General features: G+C 45.8%; 1 protein-coding gene and 1 non-coding gene across 10 annotated transcripts in view; both read left to right on the forward strand.

The window, feature by feature from the left end:
- LOC142463912 (endoplasmic reticulum-Golgi intermediate compartment protein 3-like) overlaps window positions 1-24,741 on the forward strand; it is a 102,716-nt gene that overhangs the window by 70,474 nt on the left and 7,501 nt on the right. The gene's annotated exons all lie outside the window — the stretch shown is intronic.
- Window positions 694-766, forward strand: TRNAF-GAA (transfer RNA phenylalanine (anticodon GAA)). Its single transcript has one exon. It is a non-coding gene; the product is annotated as a tRNA-Phe (tRNA).

Below are 24,741 nucleotides of genomic sequence, written 5' to 3' on the forward strand. Positions count from 1 at the left end.
AATGTAAATCTAAATCTCAATCAATTTAAATTTCAATCAATGTAAATCTAAATCTCAATCGATGTAAATCTAAATCTCAATCAATGTAAATCTAAATCTCAATCAATGTAAATCTCAATCAATGTAAATCTCAATCAATGTATATCTCAATCAGACTGAAGATCAGTTTGTGTCTGTGTGTCTGTCAGTGAGTGTGTCTGTGTGTCTGTTATGAAAGAGGGGAATTAGCTCAAATGGTAGAGCGCTTGCTTTGCATGTAAGAGGTAGAGGGATCGATGCCCGCATTCTCAAAGCTTTTTGCTGTGTAGTCAGTAGGGCAAGGCCTTCCAGACATTCTACTTTTACATGACATCACTGATTGATATGATGACTTCACTGAAGCCTGTTAGTGCTAATGATTGTAGCAAATACTCTCTTTTGTTTATCTTGCTGCGTTTGCCAATACAGTGAACAAGAAAAGGAAAAATTCAACATTTTAAAGTGTTTCAAATATTATAATATGTACTAGATGGAAGGGATGCCCCAGATTTTACAGATTTTACAGTGTTTACAGTTTGCACTTATTGCCATGAAGTCTTATATTCTATTCCCCCAAACTCTCTGAAAATTCACCTTTTCAAGGAAGCCTATCTGGCCTATCTCTAACATTGTGCTTCAGATCCGCTCCAGACACTTGTCCAAAATTCATGCACAGCCGAAATAGCTCAGTTGGGAGAGCGTTAGACTGAAGATCTAAAGGTCCCTGGTTCGATCCCGGGTTTCGGCAGATGATTTTGTCAATAGCAACAGCAGTTTATTGAGCAACCTTTACATTATTTAGAATCATAATAATAATTTGTCACCATATGACTTCTGATTCCGTTCAACCATTTTATAAGAGATACCAAAGAAAGAATGCAACGTATGAAACAATAGCATTAAAAATCAGTGTTGCACATATTGTATCATTTTGCCAATACCTATAAGTGAGCGCAAGCAAAGTGGATTGTGTGCTGTATTTTGTTTATATGAGGCGGGCATCAAAATAACTAAACTAGTGCTAGGTTTTTTACTCTCTGAAAGCTCTGAGACATCAAGACAGGTGAATAGTTCCTCCACCAGAGCTCCAAGAGACACCCGCTTCAGCGCGAAGAAGAAGAAGAAGAAGAAGAAGAAGAAGAAGAAGAAGACATACATAAAACCGTCTTGCATTATTGGCGATACTGCTGTGATTGTGACCATAGCATTAAACATCAACAGTTCACAGACTGGTGTTGGTCAAAATATTTAATGAGCAAATGCCAGCAAAGTTGGATGTGTTCTGCATGTTGTTTCTATTTTCTGATGACATATATGGTCACAAAATGGATACACATTGTATCTTGTTATGTATAGACTTAGACTGTAAGCTCTTCGGGGGAGCAGCAACTCTTTTTCCGGATGTTTCCTTTTATGTCTGTAGCGCTTTTTACCGTTATGTTTCCTATAATTTTCCCATAATGTCTCATTATTATATCCATGACAGATGTACTGTAGGATACTGTATCCCTAGCCATATATTTATTATATTCCAGTTTTGTCACTTGTATTATTGCTGTGAAGCGCTATGTATATTCCCCTTATGGTGACAAACTGGATCATATTTTCATTATGTCTCATATTATTTTCCCATGATATCTATTATTATTATTAATATTATTATTAATAATATTATATCCATGCAGAATGTAGGATACTGTCATCTAAAAGCACATATTGATTAAATGGTTGAAAATGATGCCACCGTTTTTTGCCAAGATTGTCTTGACACTTAAACCCCAAGTCTAATAATCCCTGGACCCATGTATCCCTCCACTTTCAGTGGCTGTTGACCTCAATGAGCGGGACCACCATATACAGAGATAAACCGACCGCCCCGGAATCGAGCCTATATTGGTTACCTGGGGCCTTTTGATCTACTTCAGGTTCTCGCTCCCTCCCTTCTATCTTCTTGTGTGTGTATTACCTTCTCACCTCTATCTTTCTCTTATTTAACCACTTCCCCGTCTCTGATCCCTCTCCAACATTTCCAGAACTTCTTCTCTTAAGCTAACCTTCTCTTACCTTCCACTATTTCACATCCCCCTCCTTTCCCGATAACCTACCTACTCCTCTCTACTTCACCTCCCTACTCCTCCTCTCTCCGCTCCCTCCTCCAACCCATCTACCTACTACTTCCCTCCTTCTAGCCACCTACCCTAAACCACCTACTTAATCTACTTACCCCATCCTATCTCGCCCTATTACACGTCCCCCTCCTTCCTTTCCACCTCACTTTCCCCTCTCTCCCCTCTATTACCCACCCTATCTGCGCTACCCGTGCCCCTCTTATCTGTTTCTCCGGCTGACTGAGCTCTCCCCACTGCCCCCCTCAGCTCCGTAATGAATCACATCCACCAAAGATTCTTTTATTGTCCGCCGGTGCAGTCCATGTCGATCCCTGCGTAGTGCTCCGTCGCCGTCTCTTTCCGGCTTCCTGGTCTGTGTGCAGGTGTCTGGGATCTCCGCTGCTCCCGGTGGTCCCTGCCTCTCAATGTCGGCTCCCTCACTCGCCGGCGCTTGCTTCCGGCTCCTCAAGATGACGTCGCGGCCAGGATCTCCTCTGCTCCTCGCCACCTCCAAGATGGCCGCTCCGGGTCCCGCCCCTTCCGGTGACGTATTTCCTCTGGACGCCATTTTGGATTTGACAACTCACCGACGCGGACGCATCATCTACTTGGCTTCCCGCTCACCTCGATCTTCCCGCCTTCCTGGTTCTGCGTTCCATGGTGCCTGCGCTATCTCCGCCATCTTGGGTGCCCTGCCATCTCCACGAGGTAAGTCCAAAAGAGTTTTTTAACAGGTGCCCGACATCCCGGGTATGCGGCATACACCAGCTCCGGTAGGGGGGGGGTGCGAGGTCCATTAGTCCAGGGCAAAGGTATATATTTCTTGACTTTTTGAACATTAAACTGACAACTTTATTAAAGCACAAACTGTGGTGAAACATAGTAATTATACGTTTCCTCATCCTAGAGTGGCCCCTTCATCAGCTGTGCTTCCGACTGTGGTCCAGGATGGTCCCGGGGCCGGCTCTTCCGTCTCGGAGGCCGTGGGGGTCAGCCGCAGCCCCAGCTTCTTAAGGAACGCCTCACCTTCTCCAGGGGCTTTCATACTGATTGGGCGTCCATTTTTAATCACCATCAGCCCGAAGGGAAACAGCCAACGGTAGCGGATGGCCTTATCCCTGAGGCATTTAGTTATGGGCCACAGCTCTCTTCTTCGGGCTAATGTAATTGGGGCAATGTCCTGGAATACTGCAATTTTGGTGCCCTCAAATTCTCTCAGGGGTGCATTCCTTGCGTGCTGCAGCACCGCTTCCCTGGTCTTATAGTGATGGAGCCGCACTATAATGTCCCGCGGTCGTTCTGTTGGTTGGCATCTATCCATTCCCAGTTTATCTTGCGGGGAATCCGGGCACATATGGGCGAGCCACCGCGCCACGAACTCCTCACAGTCTCCCACAGTCTCTGGGACGCCCCGTAGGCGGACATTATTGCGTCGGTCGCGGTTTTCTGCGTCTTCTTGTCTGTCTTTTAATTCGTTAATTTGCGCCTGCAGGTCCGCTGTCTTTTTTGTATTGCGCAGGCCCACCTTGGCGTTAGCATCCACCTTCACTTCAAGCTCCTGCGTTCTTGCCCCCAGGCTCCCTACCTCCTTTCCCAGGGCTCTAATTTCAGCCTGCAACATGGATTTTAAGTCTGTATATAGTCTTTCAAAATCGCAGCGTCTTACCGGCAGAAGACCCTGATCCTCCCCTGTATCCCCCTCCTCCTCCGATTCTGATCCAGTGCGGGAGGTGGGTGCCCTTGCCGCCGTGGCCCTGTTCGGTTTAGCTCTGCCAAAATACTCTGGGAGCCCCTTTTTTTTTAGGGGTTTTAGCTATCTTTTTTGACATCCTGGATGTTTAGTTAGTATAAGGTGGTGTTTTTAGTCAAGTCTTGCCAGTTAGCTCCAATTAGGAGTACAAGGATAATGTATTACTAGGGGGAGAGGCAGGTTACCGTAAAGTGGAGTACGCAGGGCAAAGGAATGATCATAGGAAAGCATTGTTTGCTAGTTGTTGTTTGAAGAGTTTATAGGAGGGAGGCCGGATAGCGGGGTTCGAGCCTGCTTTTGTTCCTGCATGGACCGACAGCCGGAGCGGGAAAGGACACCAACCCCAATGACCGGCAAAGTCCCTTGGGAGGGGATTCCAGTGAGGGAGGGGGGCAGGGAGGAGGGAGTACCTGGCCGCCTACACTGAGTACCCAAGGGCGATGGTCTCACAGCCGGGGTACGGGTACCGAGGCTCTGAGACCACTGTTTATATGTGTTGTTTATGTCTGTCTGGATGTTCCCCCCCTCCCCTCATGTATCTTCCCCCCCATAGTGCACCAACCTACAGGAAGATGGAGAACTACAGATCCCCTGAAGTTTATTTATTTATTTATTTATAAAATATTTTACCAGGAAGTAATACATTGAGAGTTACCTCTCGTTTTCAAGTATGTCCTGGGCACAGAGTAAAACAAATAATACATGGTTACAAATACAGTTACATAAATGAACAAGGTATACATTTATATGCAATGTCTTGTATATAAATGTATACCTTGAAGTTCTTGGAGTAGGCGGACCAACGAACGGCCCAGATGACCTCGCCATTGGAGCACACCTCTTCTGCAGACAAGGATGAGTAATGAACTAATAATGATTACACACAATGTCAAAGGGTTTAACAGCCCGGTAAAACGTAGAATCGCATTTAAAGAATATAGCCGCCTGAAAGCCGATATACTTTTTCTACAAGAAACCCACTTTTCACACTCCAATCACCCGAAATATCTAGACAAAAATTACAGAACTTTTTACCTGGCCTCTAACAAGGCAAAGAAAAGAGGAGTGGCTATCTTAGTACACAATAAACTGGCGTTAGATATAAATAAACAATATACGGACCCAGAAGGTCGTTATATCATCCTTACGGGGATGATACAGAGTCAACCTCTGACATTGGTGTCAGTCTACGCCCCATGCGAGACGAGCGCTACATTCTTTACACAGTTCTTTAATAAACTACACACTGTCGCAAAGGGACATATCTTCATAGCAGGCGACCTTAACCGTACACTAGACTCTGACCTGGACAGATGTACGAGACCTAACCTATCCCACAAACAGGACGTACTAACCATACATAAGGGTATGCAAGATTGTCAGCTAATTGATATCTGGCGGGAACAACATCCTAATGCACGGGAATATACCTTTTACTCCCACCCACACAATCGCTACCGTCGGATAGATTACCTCCTGGTGTCCAATAGAGTGGTCCCAGTGGTAGGGCACACGCAGATACATGGAATCTCGTGGTCCGACCATGCACCGGTAGAGCTGCGGTGCACATTAGACGCCTTAGACAGACCGGGAGCAAACTGGAAGCTCAACGAACTCCTCCTTAAATGCCACGTAACTGCAAAAGAGATTGGTGAGCGAATCCAAGAATATTTTAAGGACAACAAAGGCAGTGTGTCGGCTCAATCCACGCTCTGGGAGGCTCATAAGGCTACCATGAGAGGGGTGTTGATGACCATAGCAGGAAAAAGAAAGAGAGCAAAAGAGGCGAGAGTAAAAGAGCTACGTGAGAAATTGGCACATCTCACTGCTCAACACAAAACGCACAAGGATAATTTGGTTTGGAAAGAACTGAGCGACACTAAAATTAAACTTAACCTGGTCCTGACCTCTCAGGCCGAGAAGGAGTTGGCATGGTCAAAGCGCAGATTCTATGAGAGAGCCAACAAGCCAGATACCTTATTAGCCAATAAGCTCCGAAACAAGCTTCCAAATTACCGTATAGCATCCATCAAATCTCAGGGGGGGGACCTTACCTCCGATCCTCGACAAATAGTGGAGGTGTTTAAGAATTATTACGCCACATTATACGACGGTGATAAGGTCAGCCACACACAAAAGACCGCAGCAACTTTGAACAAATTCCTAAAAGAGGCAAATCTGCCTACCTTGAGCAGGGAGGATAGGGAGGCACTCCAGGGCGACTTCACCCTTGAGGAAGTAACAGAGGTAATGAAGTCCCTTAAACCCGCTAAAGCCCCTGGTCCAGACGGATTTTCAAATTTATATTATAAGAAATTTGTCAAGATTCTGGCTCCCCACTTGTTGTCCCTATTTAACGGGATTCTAGCAGGAGAGCCCCTCCCGGCACAGATGCTCCAGGCGTCTATCTCTGTGATCCACAAACCCGGTAAGGACCCGGCAGACGTCAAGAGCTACCGGCCAATATCCCTGATCAATTCAGACACTAAAATCTTCTCAAAATTGTTAGCTAACAGGGTGGGCATTGTCCTTCCGGGGTTGATTCACCCGGATCAAGTAGGCTTTATTGAGGGCAGGCAGGCGGCAGACAATACTAGGCGGATTGTAGATTTGATTGATTTGGCAAAAAATAAAAATATTCCGTCTATGTTGTTGAGTCTGGACGCCGAAAAGGCCTTTGATAGGATTGACTGGCCCTTCCTCAGGGAGACGCTGGGGGCGTTTGGGTTCGGGGGGCGCCTTCTAGAGGCAATACTAGCCCTTTACAATGGTCCCACTGCAAGGGTGAGACACCAAGGATTCCCCTCGGAGATATTCAACATCCGTAGCGGGACAAGACAAGGTTGCCCACTTTCACCGTTAATATTTGCCCTCTGCATAGAACCGTTAGCGGCTCATATCAGAGCAAGCCCAGATATAACAGGGATAGATATAGGGGAGCAGCATCATAAAGTAGCGTTATACGCCGACGATGTAATCTTGACACTGTCAAAGCCCCTCACCTCCTTGCCCAACGTCTTTGCGATCTTGGGAACTTTCAGCTTGGTGTCGGGGTTTAAAATTAACCAGGCCAAGTCGGAAGCGCTTAACATCAATCTACCCAAGCCGGTCGAAAAATTGATAGAGCTCAACTTCAATTTTAAATGGCAACCCTCCGCTATCAAATATTTAGGGGTGTATATCACAAAGGACTACAACACACTATATAAAGCAAATTTCCCCAGAATAATGAAGAAACTGAAGGAAGATCTCAGGGTTTGGGCGGGTTATGGCATATCGTGGTTTGGGCGGATCAACAGTGTCAAAATGAACCTGCTGCCTAAACTACTATATCTGTTTCAAGCCCTCCCAATACCTCTTGTTAGGACTGAGGTCCTCACGCTGCAGGCTCGCATTATTCAATTTATTTGGAATAAAAAAAGCCCACGAATTGCGAAAAGCATACTGACAAAACCAGTAACAAGAGGAGGGTTAGCGGTACCTTGCTTGTTGGCATACCACAAGGCGGCACAACTATGCCAAATTGTCCAGTGGCACTCGAACCCAGCAAATAGAAGATGGGTGGCCCTAGAAACAGAATGCTGTGCGCCAGTAAAACTGCACGATCTGATTTGGCTTCCAAAACAGTGTAAGAAATCATTAGGGATGCCACTCTGCGCAATTGCGAACTCGCTAGCGGTCTTGGAGTCATCTAAATTTAAAGCTAAATTGACCACACGTCAGTCGTTGATGACCCCCCTGGTGGGAAATCCGGATTTTGCTCCAGGGCTGTTAGGTGACAAATTTGTAAAATGGACGCAAGCGGGGTACTTACGATTAAAGGACCTGGAAGGACGTAAATATATCAAGACGTTCGATATGATTAAGGATGAGAAAAAGCTACCCAACACAGAATTATTTAGATTCCTCCAGGTTAGGGCTTTCTATAATAAATTCCCGGTTCGCCCAGCACGAACCAATTTCGAACAGCTGTGTTCCAGAGAGACGGACACAAGAGGACTAACTTCTCGGATGTACAGGGAGGTAGTCTGTCCGAAGACTTCCGACGCCCCCCGACTGAAATACATGCGACATTGGGAGACAGATTTAGGGGAGACACTAGAGGACGAGGAATGGGATCAGATATTACAGGCAGCTGCCAAAAGCTCAATTTGTGCCACGTTGAAGGAGAACGCATATAAAGTCCTAATGCGGTGGTACCATACCCCATTGAAATTATCTAAATTTATCAAGAGCTATTCCCCGCTCTGCCCAAAACAGTGTGGGGAAACGGCTGATTTAAAACATATGCTGTGGTCTTGCCCGAAAGTGGTCCCGATTTGGGAATCTATTAGAGATTGGCTAGAAAGAATCCTCAACTTGGAGATCCCCCTGGACCCGTGGCTGTTCCTCGTGGGCAGACGGCCTCAGGACGTGTCTAACGCGACACTCAAATTGGTTGCACATTTCGCAACCGCCACGAGGTGTGAGATCGCAGCAGTATGGAGACAACAGGAATTACCCACTATAGCTAAAATCAGGAACAGAATCTGGCATGTCTGCCAGATGGAACAGTTGACGAGTTGGATCAACGACTCTGGCTCCAAATTTCTAAACGTATGGGCCCCATGGCTGGCCCAAACAGACATCCCGGGGGTGGACGCCGCCACAATTTTGCATTAATATAGATAAATGCGTTCTCCTTGGACAAAGCAGACCAGACGAGATGATGACATAGCGACGGAGAACATAGAACCACCGGGATATCCACAACACACCCTAGCGTACACATAGAGCTAATAGCAGATCCTCCGCTCCGATGCAGCAGTTACAGGTGCCCCCCACCCCCACCCACCCTAATGTGTCTCACCCCAGTCTAGTTTGTCCTGTCCGTCTTAGTGATGTGGTTTACGTGTGGTTTGTTACGTCTGTCTCATGTCCTGTCTACGTGTCACTGTTTTGATGACAAAATTGGGTATTCTGTAACGTATGCCAATAGGTGGTGATATTATGTATGCTCTGTAATACCTAATAAAAATGAGAGTTATAAAAAAAAAAACCCAAGTCTCCCAGAGTGCGCCCGGGACTTCAGCCGCTGGCAAGGCTGTGTCCGGCCCCGCCTCCATGGTCTGGCCAGGTATGAAGGGTTGCACCGGCCATAGATAATAAATGCGGGAATCGGGACACGGTACTGACCGTACCCCCCGGCAGTCGACACTGCATGCATAGGCACGTCACAGTCTTTTTGCCTGCCGCCCTGAGCACTGAAGCCTCCTGGGGCTGAATAGGGTTGGGCAGAGATATCCGAATCATCCTCGATCTTGTTGGCCATATTAACCACTGGAGCTACTCTTTGTAGTGGTCTTCCCAGTAGATCAGCTCCTCGCAACTGAAAGGCAGGGGCTGGTTTATTAACTCCTCCTTCCAGCTCCACCCTCATCTGACACAGCTGGAAACCACTCCCCCTGGTTGAAATTAGGGGAGGGTTCCACAAGTTGATAGGATACCCAGCACTGGGGCTGAGCTCGTCACTGTCCATGAGGACGCGGCCTCAGCTTTCGCGCCATACCTCCTATCAGGGTTGGGTTTTCCTTTTGGCGCCACTCCCGGCCAACTCTCTGCAAGTTATATATACATATACATATGTGTTTTACTCATACTGTAGATGTGCAGGGGGTCCCCTGAGCATTAATTTCTGGCTCAGGGAACCCCCTGCTCACTGTACAATATTATTAAAATACAGAAATGCTGCTTCGTTACCGTAACACATAGCCGCAAAGGTAAGGAATGATTCTTTATTGATGTGTGTGTTTTATTCACATTGTAGATGTGCAGAGGGTCTCCGGAGCAGAAACGTTTTGGTTTTAGGTCGGGGAACCCCCTGCTCCCCGAGATACAGGCCCCTTTAGGGGGTGCCGGTATCCCTCTGCTTTGTTTACATGCCGCGGTCACGTGATCGGGACCTTTAAATGCAGACGGATTCCGGCACGTCATAAAGGGGACTGTATCTCGGGAAGCAGGGGGTCCCCGGACCTGAAACCAACGCGGTTCAGCTCCGGAGACCCCCTGCACATGTACACTATGAATAAAAATGTATTTTAAATCATTTTTAATGTGCCGATGTTTGCGCAGAGAGTGCAGCGGATCTCTCTCTGCTGAAAACACATCTCGCCCCCGCCGGCCCATAGTATCATTGATGTGCATATACAGTACTGTATGTGTACAGTACTGTATGTTAGGGGTTATAGGGGTTGTTGTTATACAGTATATATATATATATATACTGCATTACAATTCATGATTTTATGCCATCTGGCGGACACGCGAAGCATTGCAGCCTATTAAATCCTGAACAATTATAAATTAACACATCAGCCGTGCGTCAGCCGGGCATGACCCCTGGCTGGGAACGCAAAAGGAATGCGGCATGCTCCAGGTGAACAGCGTCGCATTCCAGGAACCAGCCAGGGACAAACCGGTGATTTGTTAGAATAAAGTCTTCCGCAGCAGTATCATTTGCCGGTCAAATGTGACGTCACAGGCCTTATATAAAGTCTTTCACGTCGTATTTGACCCTAAGAAGCCGTCTGATCAACATCTCCCAGACCTGTGAAGAAGAAAAAAAAGAACTACCCACCCTCCCTGTGACTTTCTTTCACTCCCCCCATAGCTTTCTTTCATCCCCCCTCCCCATGTCTCTCTTTCACCCCTTTCCCCATTTCTCTCACCCCGCTCCCAATGGCTCTCTTTCAGCCCCCCCATGTCGCTTATTTACCCCCCATGCTTCTTTCACCCAATTCCCTCCCCATGTCTCTCACCCCCTCTCCATGTCTCTCCTTCAATCCCCCTCCCCTCGCCATTTCTCTCACCCCTCCACCTTCCCTCCACATGTCATATACACACACACTCACACTGCACCCAGTCAGAGAATGAGCTGCGCAGCATAACGCCACCTAATGGCTGGAGGAGAAATTGCAGTGGCAGACCCTACTTTTCTCTCTGCTCCTGGTAAAATCGGGACATACTGTAGCAGAAGATAGTCGGAGCAGGAGACATTAGATAAAAAATCTGGACTGTCCCGGGACATCGGTCACCCTATGTCAGTGCCACATTGGTCTGCAGCTATTTCCTCTCTGTCATTGACCAGGTGATTCTGTCTGTGTAACGACAGAGACTGTTGATGCTTCCTGTGCCGAAGTCCATCTGTTGTTTGAACACCGTGCAAGCAGGAAATGCAGTAGCACCGCAGCATAGCCACCGCTCTGACATTCTGTCATATTGCTAAGACATCAGAAGCTGTATTGGCCTCTTCTTCGATACTCTGCATACACAGAGTAGCACGTCTACCGGGCGTCTTGCTGCTCAGCCAGAAGGGCTAATATATTGCTTACAATGTCCTTGCAACTGTAGATACAGCCACAACTTAAAAAGCAAAAATGAGATTTACAGTAGTGAAGGTGACCGTCGTAGCTTCTCCCGGCATTGCTGCGGTTAGTTCATGGCTTCCGAATGGGACCACGTACAGCGACGTATAAGTCTGGCTACATCTGTATGTAGGAATGACAACGAGAGCCTTAAAAAAGATTCTCTTTGTACATGAGACTGTAGGAGGAATGTCCTCCAAACCAAGTGTATCAAAGTTTGAGATCTGATAGTCATAAGTGAATAAGCAAGCTTAAGTAGACCCTGGGATAGGTAAGTAAGCACAAACAACCTGTTAATGAGCTCTGCAATCAAGACACGCCTAATTAACTGCTGCCAATGGTGTAACAAAAACCTAATCTGAACTGGTGCATATGAACATCAGTGTGAACAGCAGGTCTCTATCAGGCAGCAACCTTAGAGCAAGATATGAATATCCAGTGATATAATGATGTAGTTCTTACTCACATGGGTGTTGTTTGTATGCCGTCCCAGAGGCATGCATCCAGCTGGTATACAATGCAGACAGGAATCCTTGTGGAAAAAGTGAAGCACAGACGTTCCAAGAAGAAAACAATCCGGGGCTAAGTGAATGAATTAAAAATATTCTTTATTGGGGGTGCACAGCATGGTGGCGCAGGGGATAAGCCTCTGTATCCAGATACTCTTTGAGGAAGCGCTATCTCAGCGCGAAACATGTCAGAGGCATATCCCCTGTGCCACCATGCTGTGCACCCCCAATAAAGAATATTTTTAATTCATTCGCTTAGCCCCGGATTGTTGGCTTCACTTTATCCACAAGGATTTCTGTCTACTCTTTGAACATGTGGGAAACATACAGAATGCTAGTCAGGACCAGATCCAATGGGTATTGAATGTTATGGGAAGTAAAAGATCAAAATGGGTATTAAAATGGCTAGCGGGGGGCAGCTTGGAAAACTTCTTACTAAGAATATAATGTCGGTGCTGGATATCTTCTTGCTTCCCTATTCTAATAAAGTCTTACACCAGAAATTATAGCATGATAAACTGTGCGTTTGCAATCTGCAAATAAAACAATGTTTCGGGGATCTCCCATCGTCAGATGCAACACAGTTTATCATGCTATAATGTCTGGTGTAAGACTTTCTTAGAATAGGGAAGCAAGAAGATACCCAGCGCCAAGTTTAACTGTGTCAGAAGTGGGATCCCAGACACTCTTGCCTGCACCTTACAAATAAAAAGGACATCCACCACAATGATCTAATAGGAGTGCGGTAAGATCAAAAACCTTTATCCTGACTGTGAAGAATAGGATGTCAGTTAATTTTATTGATGGACATGGCCACCGCTAATAAATATAACAGTTCTTGGTATATCTATAGAGGATATTGCTGTGCATCTGTATTATTTTTTTTAGTATAATGCTACTAGTAGCAGTACTTTTTTTTAAACAACTCTGTATTAAAATTTTAATGTATCATAATGTAACAATCATTTTTTGTTTCTATAGCAACCATTTACAAAGTCACATCCCCTTCCTCTTCTGAAACAGGCTCAGGCACCCCCCCCCCCTTTTTTTGAGCCCTGCCCTCTTCCTAGCTGTGCATAACTCAATTGTATCCAGTGACTGCCTGGTCACATGATCTTCCCCAGAGAACTTTGCATCTTTGGTCCTCTTCTGCTGCACTGGCAACCATTTAGTGAACCCCCAAGCCGAATCTTCACCGATCGACCGCAACTTAGCTAATTACATATCAATGAGTGGATTGTATTGATGCACATATTAAAGGGATTTTTTTTTTTTAAACGACAGCTTGGACTGCTGCTTTAAAGGTGGGCAGAGTAAGTTTGGAAACAGGGAGGAGTCACAGACCTCCAAACAATTTAAATCTGCAGACACAAACCCCCTGTAAACTCAAACCCAAACCCACCTCACCATATATATTTGTGTTAAGGAGTGCTACTGGGTATGTGACATTGTACAGTATAAACAAAAGAAAGAGAAGCCCAATGCAACATGATCCTCCGCTGACTTAAATTTAACATGTCAAAAACAGAACTCCTTATATTTCATGCCAAACCTGGCCCTACTATCTCCTTCCACATTACTGTTGGAAGTACTACTATACATCCAGTAGCCCAAGCACGCTGCCTAGGGGTCACAGACTCCTCTCTCACATTCTCCTCTCACATTCAAAAGGTGTCTAAACCTGGCGTTTTTTCCTCCGCAATATTACAAAGATACGCCCTTCCACTGTTGCTCAACAGCTAAAACTCTGACACAGACCCTCATTCTTTACCATCTCGATTACTGGAACCTTCTGCTGTCCGGCCTTACTGCCTCTCACCTGTCTCCCCTACAATCTATCCTAAACGCTGCTGCCAGAATCACTCTACTCTTTCCTAAATCTGTGTCAGCATCTCCCCTGCTGAAATCACTCTCCTGGCTTCCTATCAAATCCCGTATCTCACACTCAATTCTCCTCACTTTTAAAGCTTTACACCCTTCTGCCCCTCCTTACAGCTCAGCTCTAATTTCTCGTTATGCACCATCCCGACTCTTGCGATCCGCCCAAGGATGTCTTCTATTTACCCCTTTTGTATCTAAAACCCTCTCTCGCCTGAAAACTTTCTCACTGACTGCCCCTCACCTCTGGAATGCCCTTCCCCTCAATACCCGACTAGCACCCTCTCTATCCACCTTTAAGACCCACATTATAACACATCTGCTGAAAGAAGCATGTGAGTAGCTCCGTGGCTGATACTATAGACCGCATACATAAAGCTTGGCCCCTTGCAGACGCACTTACCAGAGCGCCCTCCTACTGTCTATGTCCCACCTACCAATTAGATTGTAAGCTCTTCGGAGCAGGGACTCCTTTTCCTAAATGTTACTTTTATGTCTGAAGCACTTATTCCCATGATCTGTTATTTGAATTATTTATATGATTGTCACGTGTATTACTGCAGTGAAGCGCTATCTACATAAATGGCGCTATATAAATAGAGACATACAGTACATACATCCAACATGACAAAGTATATAGTTAAATATTTATTTTTTCTCTCTCATAATTGGGGTCCGACTTACCTTACCTCTCTCTCTCTCTCTCTCTTTCTCTCCTATCATCAAGAGGGTAATCTAAAGTTAATTTGCAGAATTTCAATAACCCTTGGCATTTGTAAATAATTTATTTAGTAAATAAAGAGTTCAAATAAAAATAGATACATTTTATTGAAGAGTTTTAAATATATTCTTAGTACAATATGTTAAAAACGGACTTATAAATATCAATCTTATTTACAGATATTCATAGAGCTTGGCATCAGTTACAGATTAGTCAGGGGTTTTTTTTTTTAGGGCTTAAGTAGCTCATGGGGGAATGAAGTCTGGATGGTGGGTATCCATAACGTTTAGAGATGTTATGATCCGTCTGCCTCTGAACAATGCACTGTAGCCTCCCCTTGGAGGTATGTTGACAGGCTTACTCCCTCTCCAATTGTGCTTTCCTTTTCATAGCCTCTCTCTCCTCTCTCTGTCCTGGTGGAATAGGTATGGAGACCTCAAGCTCTTGGTGAGTCTGTTGACAGAAAGATGGAGTGGAGTTGTCCACTCTACTGGGTACATTGATAGGAAGCTGCAGGTTTGAAAGGAGATTTTATTTATTTATTTATAAAATATTTTACCAGGAAGTAATACATTGAGAGTTACCTCTCGGTTTCAAGTATGTCCTGGGCACAGAGTAAAACAAATAATACATGGTTACAAGTACAGTTACATAAATGAACAGGGTATACATTGTATACAAGACATTGCGTGCACAGTTAAAGAAAATATATATTATGAGCGTGTGAAACAGTTACAGACCAGATTAAAGTGTGAGACAGCCTTAGATTTGAAAGAACTTAAGCTGGTGGTGGATATGAGAGTCTCTGGTAGGTTGTTCCAGTTTTGGGGTGCACGGAAGGAGAAGGAGGAACGTCCGGATACTTTGTTGAGTCTTGGGACCATGAATAGTCTTTTGGAGTCTGATCTCAGGTGATAGGTACTGCATGTGGTAGGGGTGAGGAGCTTCTTCAGGTAGCTGGGTAGCTTGCCCAGAAAGTATTTGAGGGTGAGACAGGAAAGGTGAACTTTGCGCCTAGACTCTAGTGATGACCAATCTAGTTCTTTGAGCATTTCGCAGTGATGTGTGTTGTAGTTGCATTGGAGAACAAAACGACAAATTGAATTGTAGAGGGTGTCAAGTTTGCTAAGGTGGGTTTGAGGAGCCGAGCCATATACTATGTCTCCATAGTCAATAATTGGCATTAGCATCTGCTGTGCAATACGCTTTCTGACCAGGAGACTTAGGGAGGATTTGTTCCTGTAAAGTACCCCTAGTTTGGCATAGGTCTTAGTTGTCAGGGTATCAATGTGCATCCCGAATGTTAAGTGGGAGTCAAACCATAAGCCCAGGTACAGCTAAACCCCGTTATAACGCGGGTCTCGGGGTCCACCCCGAGACCACCGCGTTACTAACGGGGTCGCGAGAGAAAATAAATGGCCGCCGCGCTTTAGCGCATATTCATCCCGCGGGACAGGAGATGGGAGCGGGCATGTCCCTCCGCTCCCCGCTTCCCCCTGTCACCGCGGGACAGCCCGCGGGGCAGGAGATGGGAGCGGGGATGTCCCTCCTGTCCCCGCTTCCCCCTGTCACCGCGGGAACTGGCAGGCAACATCCACTGCCGCACGGCGCATGCGCATGCGCACGGCGAACGTGAGGGGTGCCTGCATAAGTGTGCTGCTTTTGGAGACAGGTAAGCAGTCTCCGGAAGACCGCTAACCCCCCCCCCCCCGCCGCAGCACAGGGCCCTCGCGTGTGTGTAAGTGTCTGTGAGTGTGTGTAAGTGTCTGAGTGTGTGTGTAAGTAAGTGTAAGAGCCGGAGCGGGAGGTGGGAGGTTTGACAGGGAGGGGTGGCGTGGCTTGAGCGGAGGGACCCGCTACTCTCCCCCCCCTCCCCGGACTGCAGGAGGGAGCTGCTACTCTCCCCCCCTCCCCGGACTGCAGGAGGGAGCTGCTACTCTCCCCCCCCTCCCCGGACTGCAGGAGGGAGCTGCTACTCTCCCCCCCCTCCCCGGACTGCAGGAGGGAGCTGCTACTCTCCCCCCCCTCCCCGGACTGCAGGAGGGATCTGCTACTCTCCCCCCCCCTCCCCGGACTGCAGGAGGGAGCTGCTACTCTCCCCCCCCTCCCCGGACTGCAGGAGGGAGCTGCTACTCTCCCTCCCCGGACTGCAGGAGGGAGCTGCTACTCTCCCCCCCCTCCACGGACTGCAGGAGGGAGCTGCTACTCTCCCCCCCCTCCCCGGACTGCAGGAGGGAGCTGCTACTCTCCCCCCACTGGCTGCAGGAGGGAGCTGCTACTCTCCCCCCCCTCACCGGACTGCAGGAGGGAGCTGCTACTCTCCCCCCACTCCCTCCACTGGCTGCAGGAGGGACCCGCTACTCTCCCCTCCCTCCACGGACTCGGGCTGGAGCACTCATACACACATGTGAAGGTAATAAAGTATTATAAGAAACTATTCGTCCATTTTGTATGCATTCCGCCATATTGAATCTGCTTTAACTGCAAGGCTTGGAAATAACGCAGTATGTTTTTATATAAGCTAATAAGTCTCTCTCTCTCTCTCTGAGGTGAATCGAAACTCAACCAGGAGCCTTTTTCTACTGACTCTCGGTTTCCTGTGAATTCAGCTGGTACAGAGAAACGAAACTGAAACTTATTGTCTGCCTATATATATTCTGTAATACATATACTCGGCACGTCAGTCTGAGCTGCGGAGCCTGAGGGAACTGATACATGACTCTGTGTGTGTCATTTATTGGGATCCGGGGTGCACCCAGGCCTGTGTTATACTAATTTGGCAATCCACATCTGAGCAGAGACCCTGACTTGAGAAGGGAACCTCAACACACACACACACACACAGGCACTCACGCACTCATACACACACACGCGCGCACACACATGCAGGCACTCACGCACATACACACACACACAGACAGGCACTCGCACTCACACACACAGACCGCTAACTCCCCCCCCCCCGCCGCAGTACAGGGCCCGCCGTAGCCGCAGCGCAGGGCCCCGCCACCCCCCCAACCCCCACAGCACAATGACTTCCCACCCCCTTAACTTTGTGAAACAAAAGTCACAAGACGTTGTACAGGCAAAATACATCTGTTAAAGTGCAGTTGTCTGTTTATTTCTATATAATAATTGTGTGCAGTGTGCAGTGTGTGTGCAGTGTGTGTAATGAGCAGTGTGTGTGCAGTGTGTCAGTGTGTGCAGTGTGAGCAATGAGCAGTGTGTGTGCAGTGTGCAGTGTGAGCAATGAGCAGTGTGTGTGCAGTGTGTCAGTGTGTGCAGTGTGAGAAATGAGCAGTGTGTGTGCAGTGTGCAGTGTGAGCAATGAGCAGTGTGTGTGCAGTGTGCGTGTCAGTGTGTGCAGTGTGAGCAATGAGCAGTGTGTCAGTGTGTGCAGTGTGTCAGTGTGAGCAATGAGCAGTGTGTGTGCAGTGTGTCAGTGTGAGCAATGAGCAGTGTGTGTGCAGTGTGAGCAATGAGCAGTGTGTGTGCAGTGAGTGTGTGCAGTGAGTGTGTGCAGTGAGTGTGTGCAGTGTGCAGTGTGCAAAAAAAAAATGTAAAAAAAAATTTTTTTTTTAAAACGGGAGCCACGGGAAAACCGCGTTATAACCGAATCGCGGTATAACGAGGCGCGTTATAACGGGGTTTAGCTGTATTTAAAACTAGTGACACGTGTTAGAGTGGTGTTAGCGTTGGTTCTAATCAGGAGCTCAGTCACTGGAAGCTTTACAAATTTAGTCTTGGTCCCAAATACCATTGTTACAGTCTTGTCAGTGTTTAAAAACAGTTTGTTTTGGGAAATCCAGTTTTCGAGTCTCAAAAAGTCAGACTGAAGTATGTGTTGAAGGTCAGAGAGGCTATGGCTGTGTGCATATACTGCACCGACACACTTTATTCGAGCAAATACCCGGTATGTACCTGGCAGATACCTGGAATGCGCCACTCCTCACCTCTGACAAGCCCCGTTACATTTGCCTTCCCAGCCTGGGTTCATGCCTGGCTGATGGGCGGCTGATCTGTTAAATGATAATGATTAGGATTTAATAGGCTGCAATGCTTCGCATGTCTACCAGATGGCATAAATTCATGAATTGTAATGCAGTATATATATATATATACTGTGCAGTATTGCAGCCAGCGGGAATAAAATGCTTCAATCCCTGCTGGAAAATACCTCAATGCACTCGGGCAGAAAACAGTCACAAACCTCAATACATCCGGGTATACCCGAATTCGTGGGACTAGCCAAGCTCGAATAAAGTGTGTCGCCAGTGTAGGATTGTGTCATCTGCATACATGTGTATTGAGGCTTCCTTACAAGCTGTGGGAAGATCATTAATGAACACTGAGAAGAGTAGGGGCCCCAGAACAGAGCCTTGCGGGACACCACAGGTGATATCCAGGGGGTTGGAGTTAGAGCCTGAGATGGACACATGTTGGGATCTTCCTGATAGGTAGGACTGAAACCAGTTTAAAGCATGTTTCCCTATTCCAGAGCTCTGGAGTTTGTTAAGCAGGATAGCATGATCAACTGTGTCAAAAGCCTTTGCAAAATCTAGGAATACTGCACCAGTGAGTTGTCCCCGTTCCATTCCACACTGGATTTCATTGCAAACTTTTAGCAGGGTAGTTACGGTGGAGTGTTTGGGACGAAACCCAGACTGGAATTGGCTAGGGAAATTTGTCTTGGTGTAGAAATCGCTTAATTGGGAGTGGACACATTTTTCCATAACTTTGGATAGAATTGGGAGAAGTGAGATTGGTCTGTAGTTTGAGACAGTGTTTTTGTCCCCACTTTTGAAGATTGGGACAACTCTGGCAGTTTTCCAGGTCTTAGGGATATGGTCTGCAGACAGGATAGAGTTGACTATGGACGCAATTGGTTTGGCAATGGCTGGGGCACCAAGTCGTAGGAACCTAGATTGTAGTAAGTCAGGTCCACATTGGCTGCTTAGTTTTAGTTTGAGGAGCGCTTGTGTAATCTCCTCTTCAGATACTGGGCTAAATTGAAAATTGGGGGCAGTGTTGGGAAGGGCTGGGGCTATGTGGGCACTCCCAGGATGAGATTCAGGTTGGTGGTTTGGGCTGCGTTTCGCTAATAAGTTAGTGGCACACATCACAAAGTAATCATTGAATGCTTTTGCAATGTCAGTGGGGTTTGTCAGAGTAATATCCCCCTTAGTGATATTACTTGGTTGTTGGTGGTTAGGAGGCTGGAATATATTGTTGATAACCTTCCAGAAGTTAGCTGGGTTTGATGTCCATTGGTGGAGATTGACAGAGTTATATTGTGCTTTTGCGTGCCATGTTTGCCTTGTGCACATGTTCCGCAGGCATCTGTAGTGATTGAGATCCTTGGTAGTGCCAGTTACTTTGTAGCTTTTCCACAAGGTATCCCTGAGCTGGTAGAGTGCAATAAGGTCAGTTGTAACCCATGGAAGATGGGCCCCCGTACCCTTATTTTGCGTAGTGGAGCATGGGTATCGCAGAGTTTTAAGAACTCGGATTGGAAATAGTCGAGCGCAGGATCGGGGTCGGGAATTAAATTGATTCTGTGCCATGGGCAGTTGGTAAGGTCATCCAGAAACTGTTGTGGGTTAAAGTTTTTAAATGTTCTAGTGAGGAGAACTTTAGGGCTTGAATGGGGCGGTTTAATTTTCCTTACACAGTACACTATTGCATGGTCACTGAAAATATCAGGAAGGATGCCAGAGGATTGGATTCTGCTGGGGTTTGAGGAGAGAATCCAGTCTAGCAAGGAATGGTTATGCGATTTCAGGTTGGAATGGGGATAGTGGTTTGGCTGAACTTTTCAATGCATCTTACTGCAGCTTCCTGTTTTATGGATATCACTGGGAAGTGTTTGAGATTCTCTATAACTGAAGCTTTGTTTTTCCCATGTTGTTTGATTTCACTGGTTTTAATGTCAGGTCTTGTGTGCTCACGTATTTTAAATAGCCTAGGCCTGGCATTAATACCGACTCCTTCAATTCCAGAAATACTGCTCTGTTTCTTGACCATCCACATTTTAATCCCATCAGTAGGAGGCCACTGAACATGAGAAGCAGAAGTCTGGCTTTGGCTTCCTTGCATTGGTCCAAGCTTATTTCCAAGTGTAATGGATCCTGCGGGTGCCCCTGGACCTATGGGACCTGCTTTTTTACCCAATGGGTGAAATAATTGAACAGATTTAATCATTAGGAGGCTTAGGTTGCTGGGATGGGCTTTCAACTTTCCTTGGTCAGAAGGTTCCAGTGACTTCTTGCCCTTCCCAAGGACTTCTGAATTCATCCCAGGCTGATTAGCACTTTTTCTTTTGAGAGCTTTGGGGTTATTATCAGTACCACAAGCCAGCGCTTGCTTAAAACTGAAAAACCTGGTCTTCACTACCTGCTTGCTATTGCTGTTCTGTTTACGTTTGATCCCCATCTCCTGAGGTGTCTTCCGCTCAGGACTATGAGTAACTGCAAGAGTCTTTGCATTTTTACGTTTGATCCCGATCTCCTGAGTTTTCTTCAGTTTAGGATTAATATGAGTAACAGCAGGTGTCTTTGCATCCATTGAACCTTCACGGCTTTGCAGCATCTTTTCATTTACCTTATTGGAAATTTGGGCACCTGAGAGACAAACACGTTTCATCTTTTTTAACAGAACTGCCTCGTCACCAGATTGTGGGCCATGGGGTGACTTCCCTGGTATAGGAGCAGAAGAATGATTTACTGGCTTTGACATTGGTTTTACCTTCTTTTGCAGTGCAGTTTGAGGGACTTGATCCTTTGCAGCTGAAGAAAGGATCTTTTTCTTCTTTGTTTCCACTGTGGAGCACTTTGGTACCCCCTCAGACTTTGACGGACACTTAGGGCTCTATGCAGTAAGCGTTGATAAGGCTTTTTTCGCCATTTTCCCGCCAAAATTGGGTTTGAGATTCAGTAAGCGCCGATAAGTGCTTGATTTCGCCAGTTTTGGTGTCCGATAAATTTGTTATGGCCAGTCGCCTGCCGATAAGCCGTTTTTCGGCACTTTTCGCCACTTTTTTAATTCGGCTGTATTCAAGTAGCAAAATCGGGGCTGATCGGCACTAAGAAATTGAGACTTCATGGCCAATTTGTCCCGCCAACTAAAGTTGGCAAGTTGGAGGGGAGAACGATCGCTAAGGCTGCCGGAACAGCACTTAGAAAAATAAACTCATCTGTACATCAATGGAGTCAATGGAGCGGGGACGTACAACATTATAGTACTGTTTATGTTCGATTGCTCACAATACAAATGTGTTGAGCATTACAGTGTGGGGGGCATTCACTGCATCGTGTCACACCAGACGTTTATTATTTGCAGAACATTGTACTTTTAGATGTTTTCATCATTTGCGTGTCACATTACTCATCATGTGATGATGTGGCAATGGAAAAACCTATACCCAACTCTTAAAGGAGAAGATCACATCATATCAGACATGTTACTGATCTGTGCGACAATTGATTATATGATGTTACCCATGTCACACATCTAACACAGCCACCGTATATTCATGTAGCTTTACATTAGACAATGCTTGTAATGTGTAACGCATCATCAAACGTTCATGTACATCTTTCTTCTCATGTTTACATGTACTTTGTGTCCTCCCTTTTTTCATGACGTCCACTATTGGACACTCAATCACATTGCATGTTTACATTGTAAAAGTTGCATTACAAGCACTTCATGCTAACTTATACACACATCTACAATACTTACTCATTGTTACACCTTTCAAACTGATTCAATAGCAACTATCCTGATGCCATCAATGTATGCATATGCACACGAGAATTCATTGTTGGGAACATGTGACACTAACATGGCAAATTAGACATGTTGCAGCAAACTTTTTATACGTCAATCTCATGCTTTTAGCATCATTACATGACTGACTGTTGCGTTCAGAAGTGCTACATGCATGACACATTACACTAAGAATTAACAATGAATGCTTGTACAAAGCTTCACGTTACATCATTGTCAAATATCACGATTGGCTGCTGAATACACAGAAATAATACTTGTTAGATCAAATGGATACAGCTTGGGAGCCAAGTACTTTAATGTGTTAATGTAACACGTTGCATTTTACCAACTCACCTGACATCATCACATAGCTGGAAATCCTCCCAGGGGAGGTGTAGATGCCGCACAGCCGTGGAGTAAGAACTTCAGAGAAGGCTGATCAGTGATTCATAAAAAACTTTAATGAAACAAAGTGCAAACGGATCCTCTTGACGCGTTTCGGCCCGTCAGGTCTTTGTCATCACATAGCTATTTAAAGGACGCCCATTACCTGCTCATTCACAGCTACAGATTTCAAAATGATGCGCATGTTTAGGAGACGGAGGAACATTCTTTTGCACCAGTGGCTTGCTGAAGAACAGAATGACATAGGGCAAGGGAGGGACAGAACCAGGGACAGTGACAGGGACAGGCGCGTGGACACGACAGGGAGAGGGACAGGGAGAGGGACAGGAGATCAGAGGAGAGAAGTTGTGGCTCGTCCACGTGTGTACAGGGAGAGAACCCTGTTAGATGGGATGAGTGAGGAGGAGATAGTCAGTCGCTATCGTTTGAGTTCAGCAGCATTCTTATCTCTTTATGAAGAGATAAGGGGAGATTTAGATTTTGTGACAGCCAGAGGTCGTGCAGTCCCTGGGCTTGTTAAAATGCTGTGCTCATTACATTATCTTGCTTCCGCGTCATTCCAGACAACTGTGGGCATAGTGGGCGGGGTCTCGCAATCTACATTCTCGCGGGCCTTTACCCAGTTTCTCTATGCACTCAATAGACGTGCTAGGAATTATATTTATTTTCCTAAAGAGCAGACACAGTGGCTGGAAGTCAGGAATGGCTTTTATGCCATAGCAGGGATACCATGTGTGATGGGTGCAATCGATTGCACCCATGTGGCAATGATTCCGCCTAGTCAGAGTGAGCATGCTTACCGCAACCGTAAGCACTACCATTCCCTGAATGTACAGCTGGTATGCGATGCCACGATGAAGATAATGCATGTGGTAGCCAAATTCCCTGGTTCCAGTCACGATTCCTCTATCCTGAGGAACTCATCAGTCTTCCATGCTTTCGAAGAAGCCCATTTTGGACCTGGTTGGCTGTTGGGTGAGTACATATTTGGATGTTGTAACACAAACCTCTTTTTTGTTTAGGAATGATTTTATTTTAGAATGTTATCACTAATGTTACCTTATGTGTGCTACATTGATTATAGGTGACTCAGGATACGGAATTAGGCCGTGGCTGTTGACCCCGGTGCTAAACCCTCAAACTGAAGCAGAGGAGAGCTACAATGCTGCCCATATATCTACCAGATCCGTTATAGAGAGGACATTTGGCCTTCTCAAAACTAGATTTCGGTGTCTCGACAGAACTGGTGGGGCTCTTCAATATAAGCCTCAAAAAGTGTCTGATATTATCATTGCCTGTTGCATTTTGCACAATGTGGCACTCAGACACAATGTACACTCAGACATAGGTCAGACTTTGGAAGAGGAGCATCCCACAAATGTACCAGCTGAAAATGAACAAACAGCCAGTGGTGCCGAGACACGCCAGAATCTCATAAATAGTTTTTTTTCTGGTACGTAAATACATATATGTTCCTAGTACTACTTTGATATATTAATTATGTTAAATTAACACTACATTGATTATAATAACCTTCTGTTAGGACACAGATGAATATGGGTCGCACACCTTTCTCTTCTCTGCTGTGTGGACAAAGGCATGTGGCACCGGTATGTTATTCTTGCACAGGTTATATAATCCTTCTTCGAATGTAAACTAGTTGTGTGTACTGTATGTGAATACAACAAGTGTTACAAACGAGTAATTTAGTAACATTGTGTTTTTGATTATGCAAACACAATACACATAGTATGGCGATAGTCATTCATTATTGCAGTATGGTTACATTCAATCTTATTGTTACACTGTTACATGTGCATCAATATGATGTGTACACCAGGCAGCTTTTAATATTTAATGTGACAAAATAAACATGGTGTTTCATATGTAACACCAAATAGACACTTTGGTGTGTTGCTTACGTTAATGAAGATGTCATGTCAATGTTTGCAATTTATGTATTCTTCAATTTTTTTATAGGTATATCTCCTCTATCACTGACCATGGTATGTATATGAACTGACATCTGTCATAAGATGAGCCTACCTCTATATACGTATAATTATAGGATGTATAAACCCAACATAGTTGACAACTTCAAATCTTACATACATCTCGTTTCTCTATCATCTACATGCGTTTAGATACTCTTTATGTTTCATGTGCATAGTATGTGAAA

This window comes from Ascaphus truei, chromosome 12 (assembly GCF_040206685.1).
Source record: "Ascaphus truei isolate aAscTru1 chromosome 12, aAscTru1.hap1, whole genome shotgun sequence".
NCBI classification, from domain to species: Eukaryota; Metazoa; Chordata; class Amphibia; order Anura; family Ascaphidae; genus Ascaphus; species Ascaphus truei.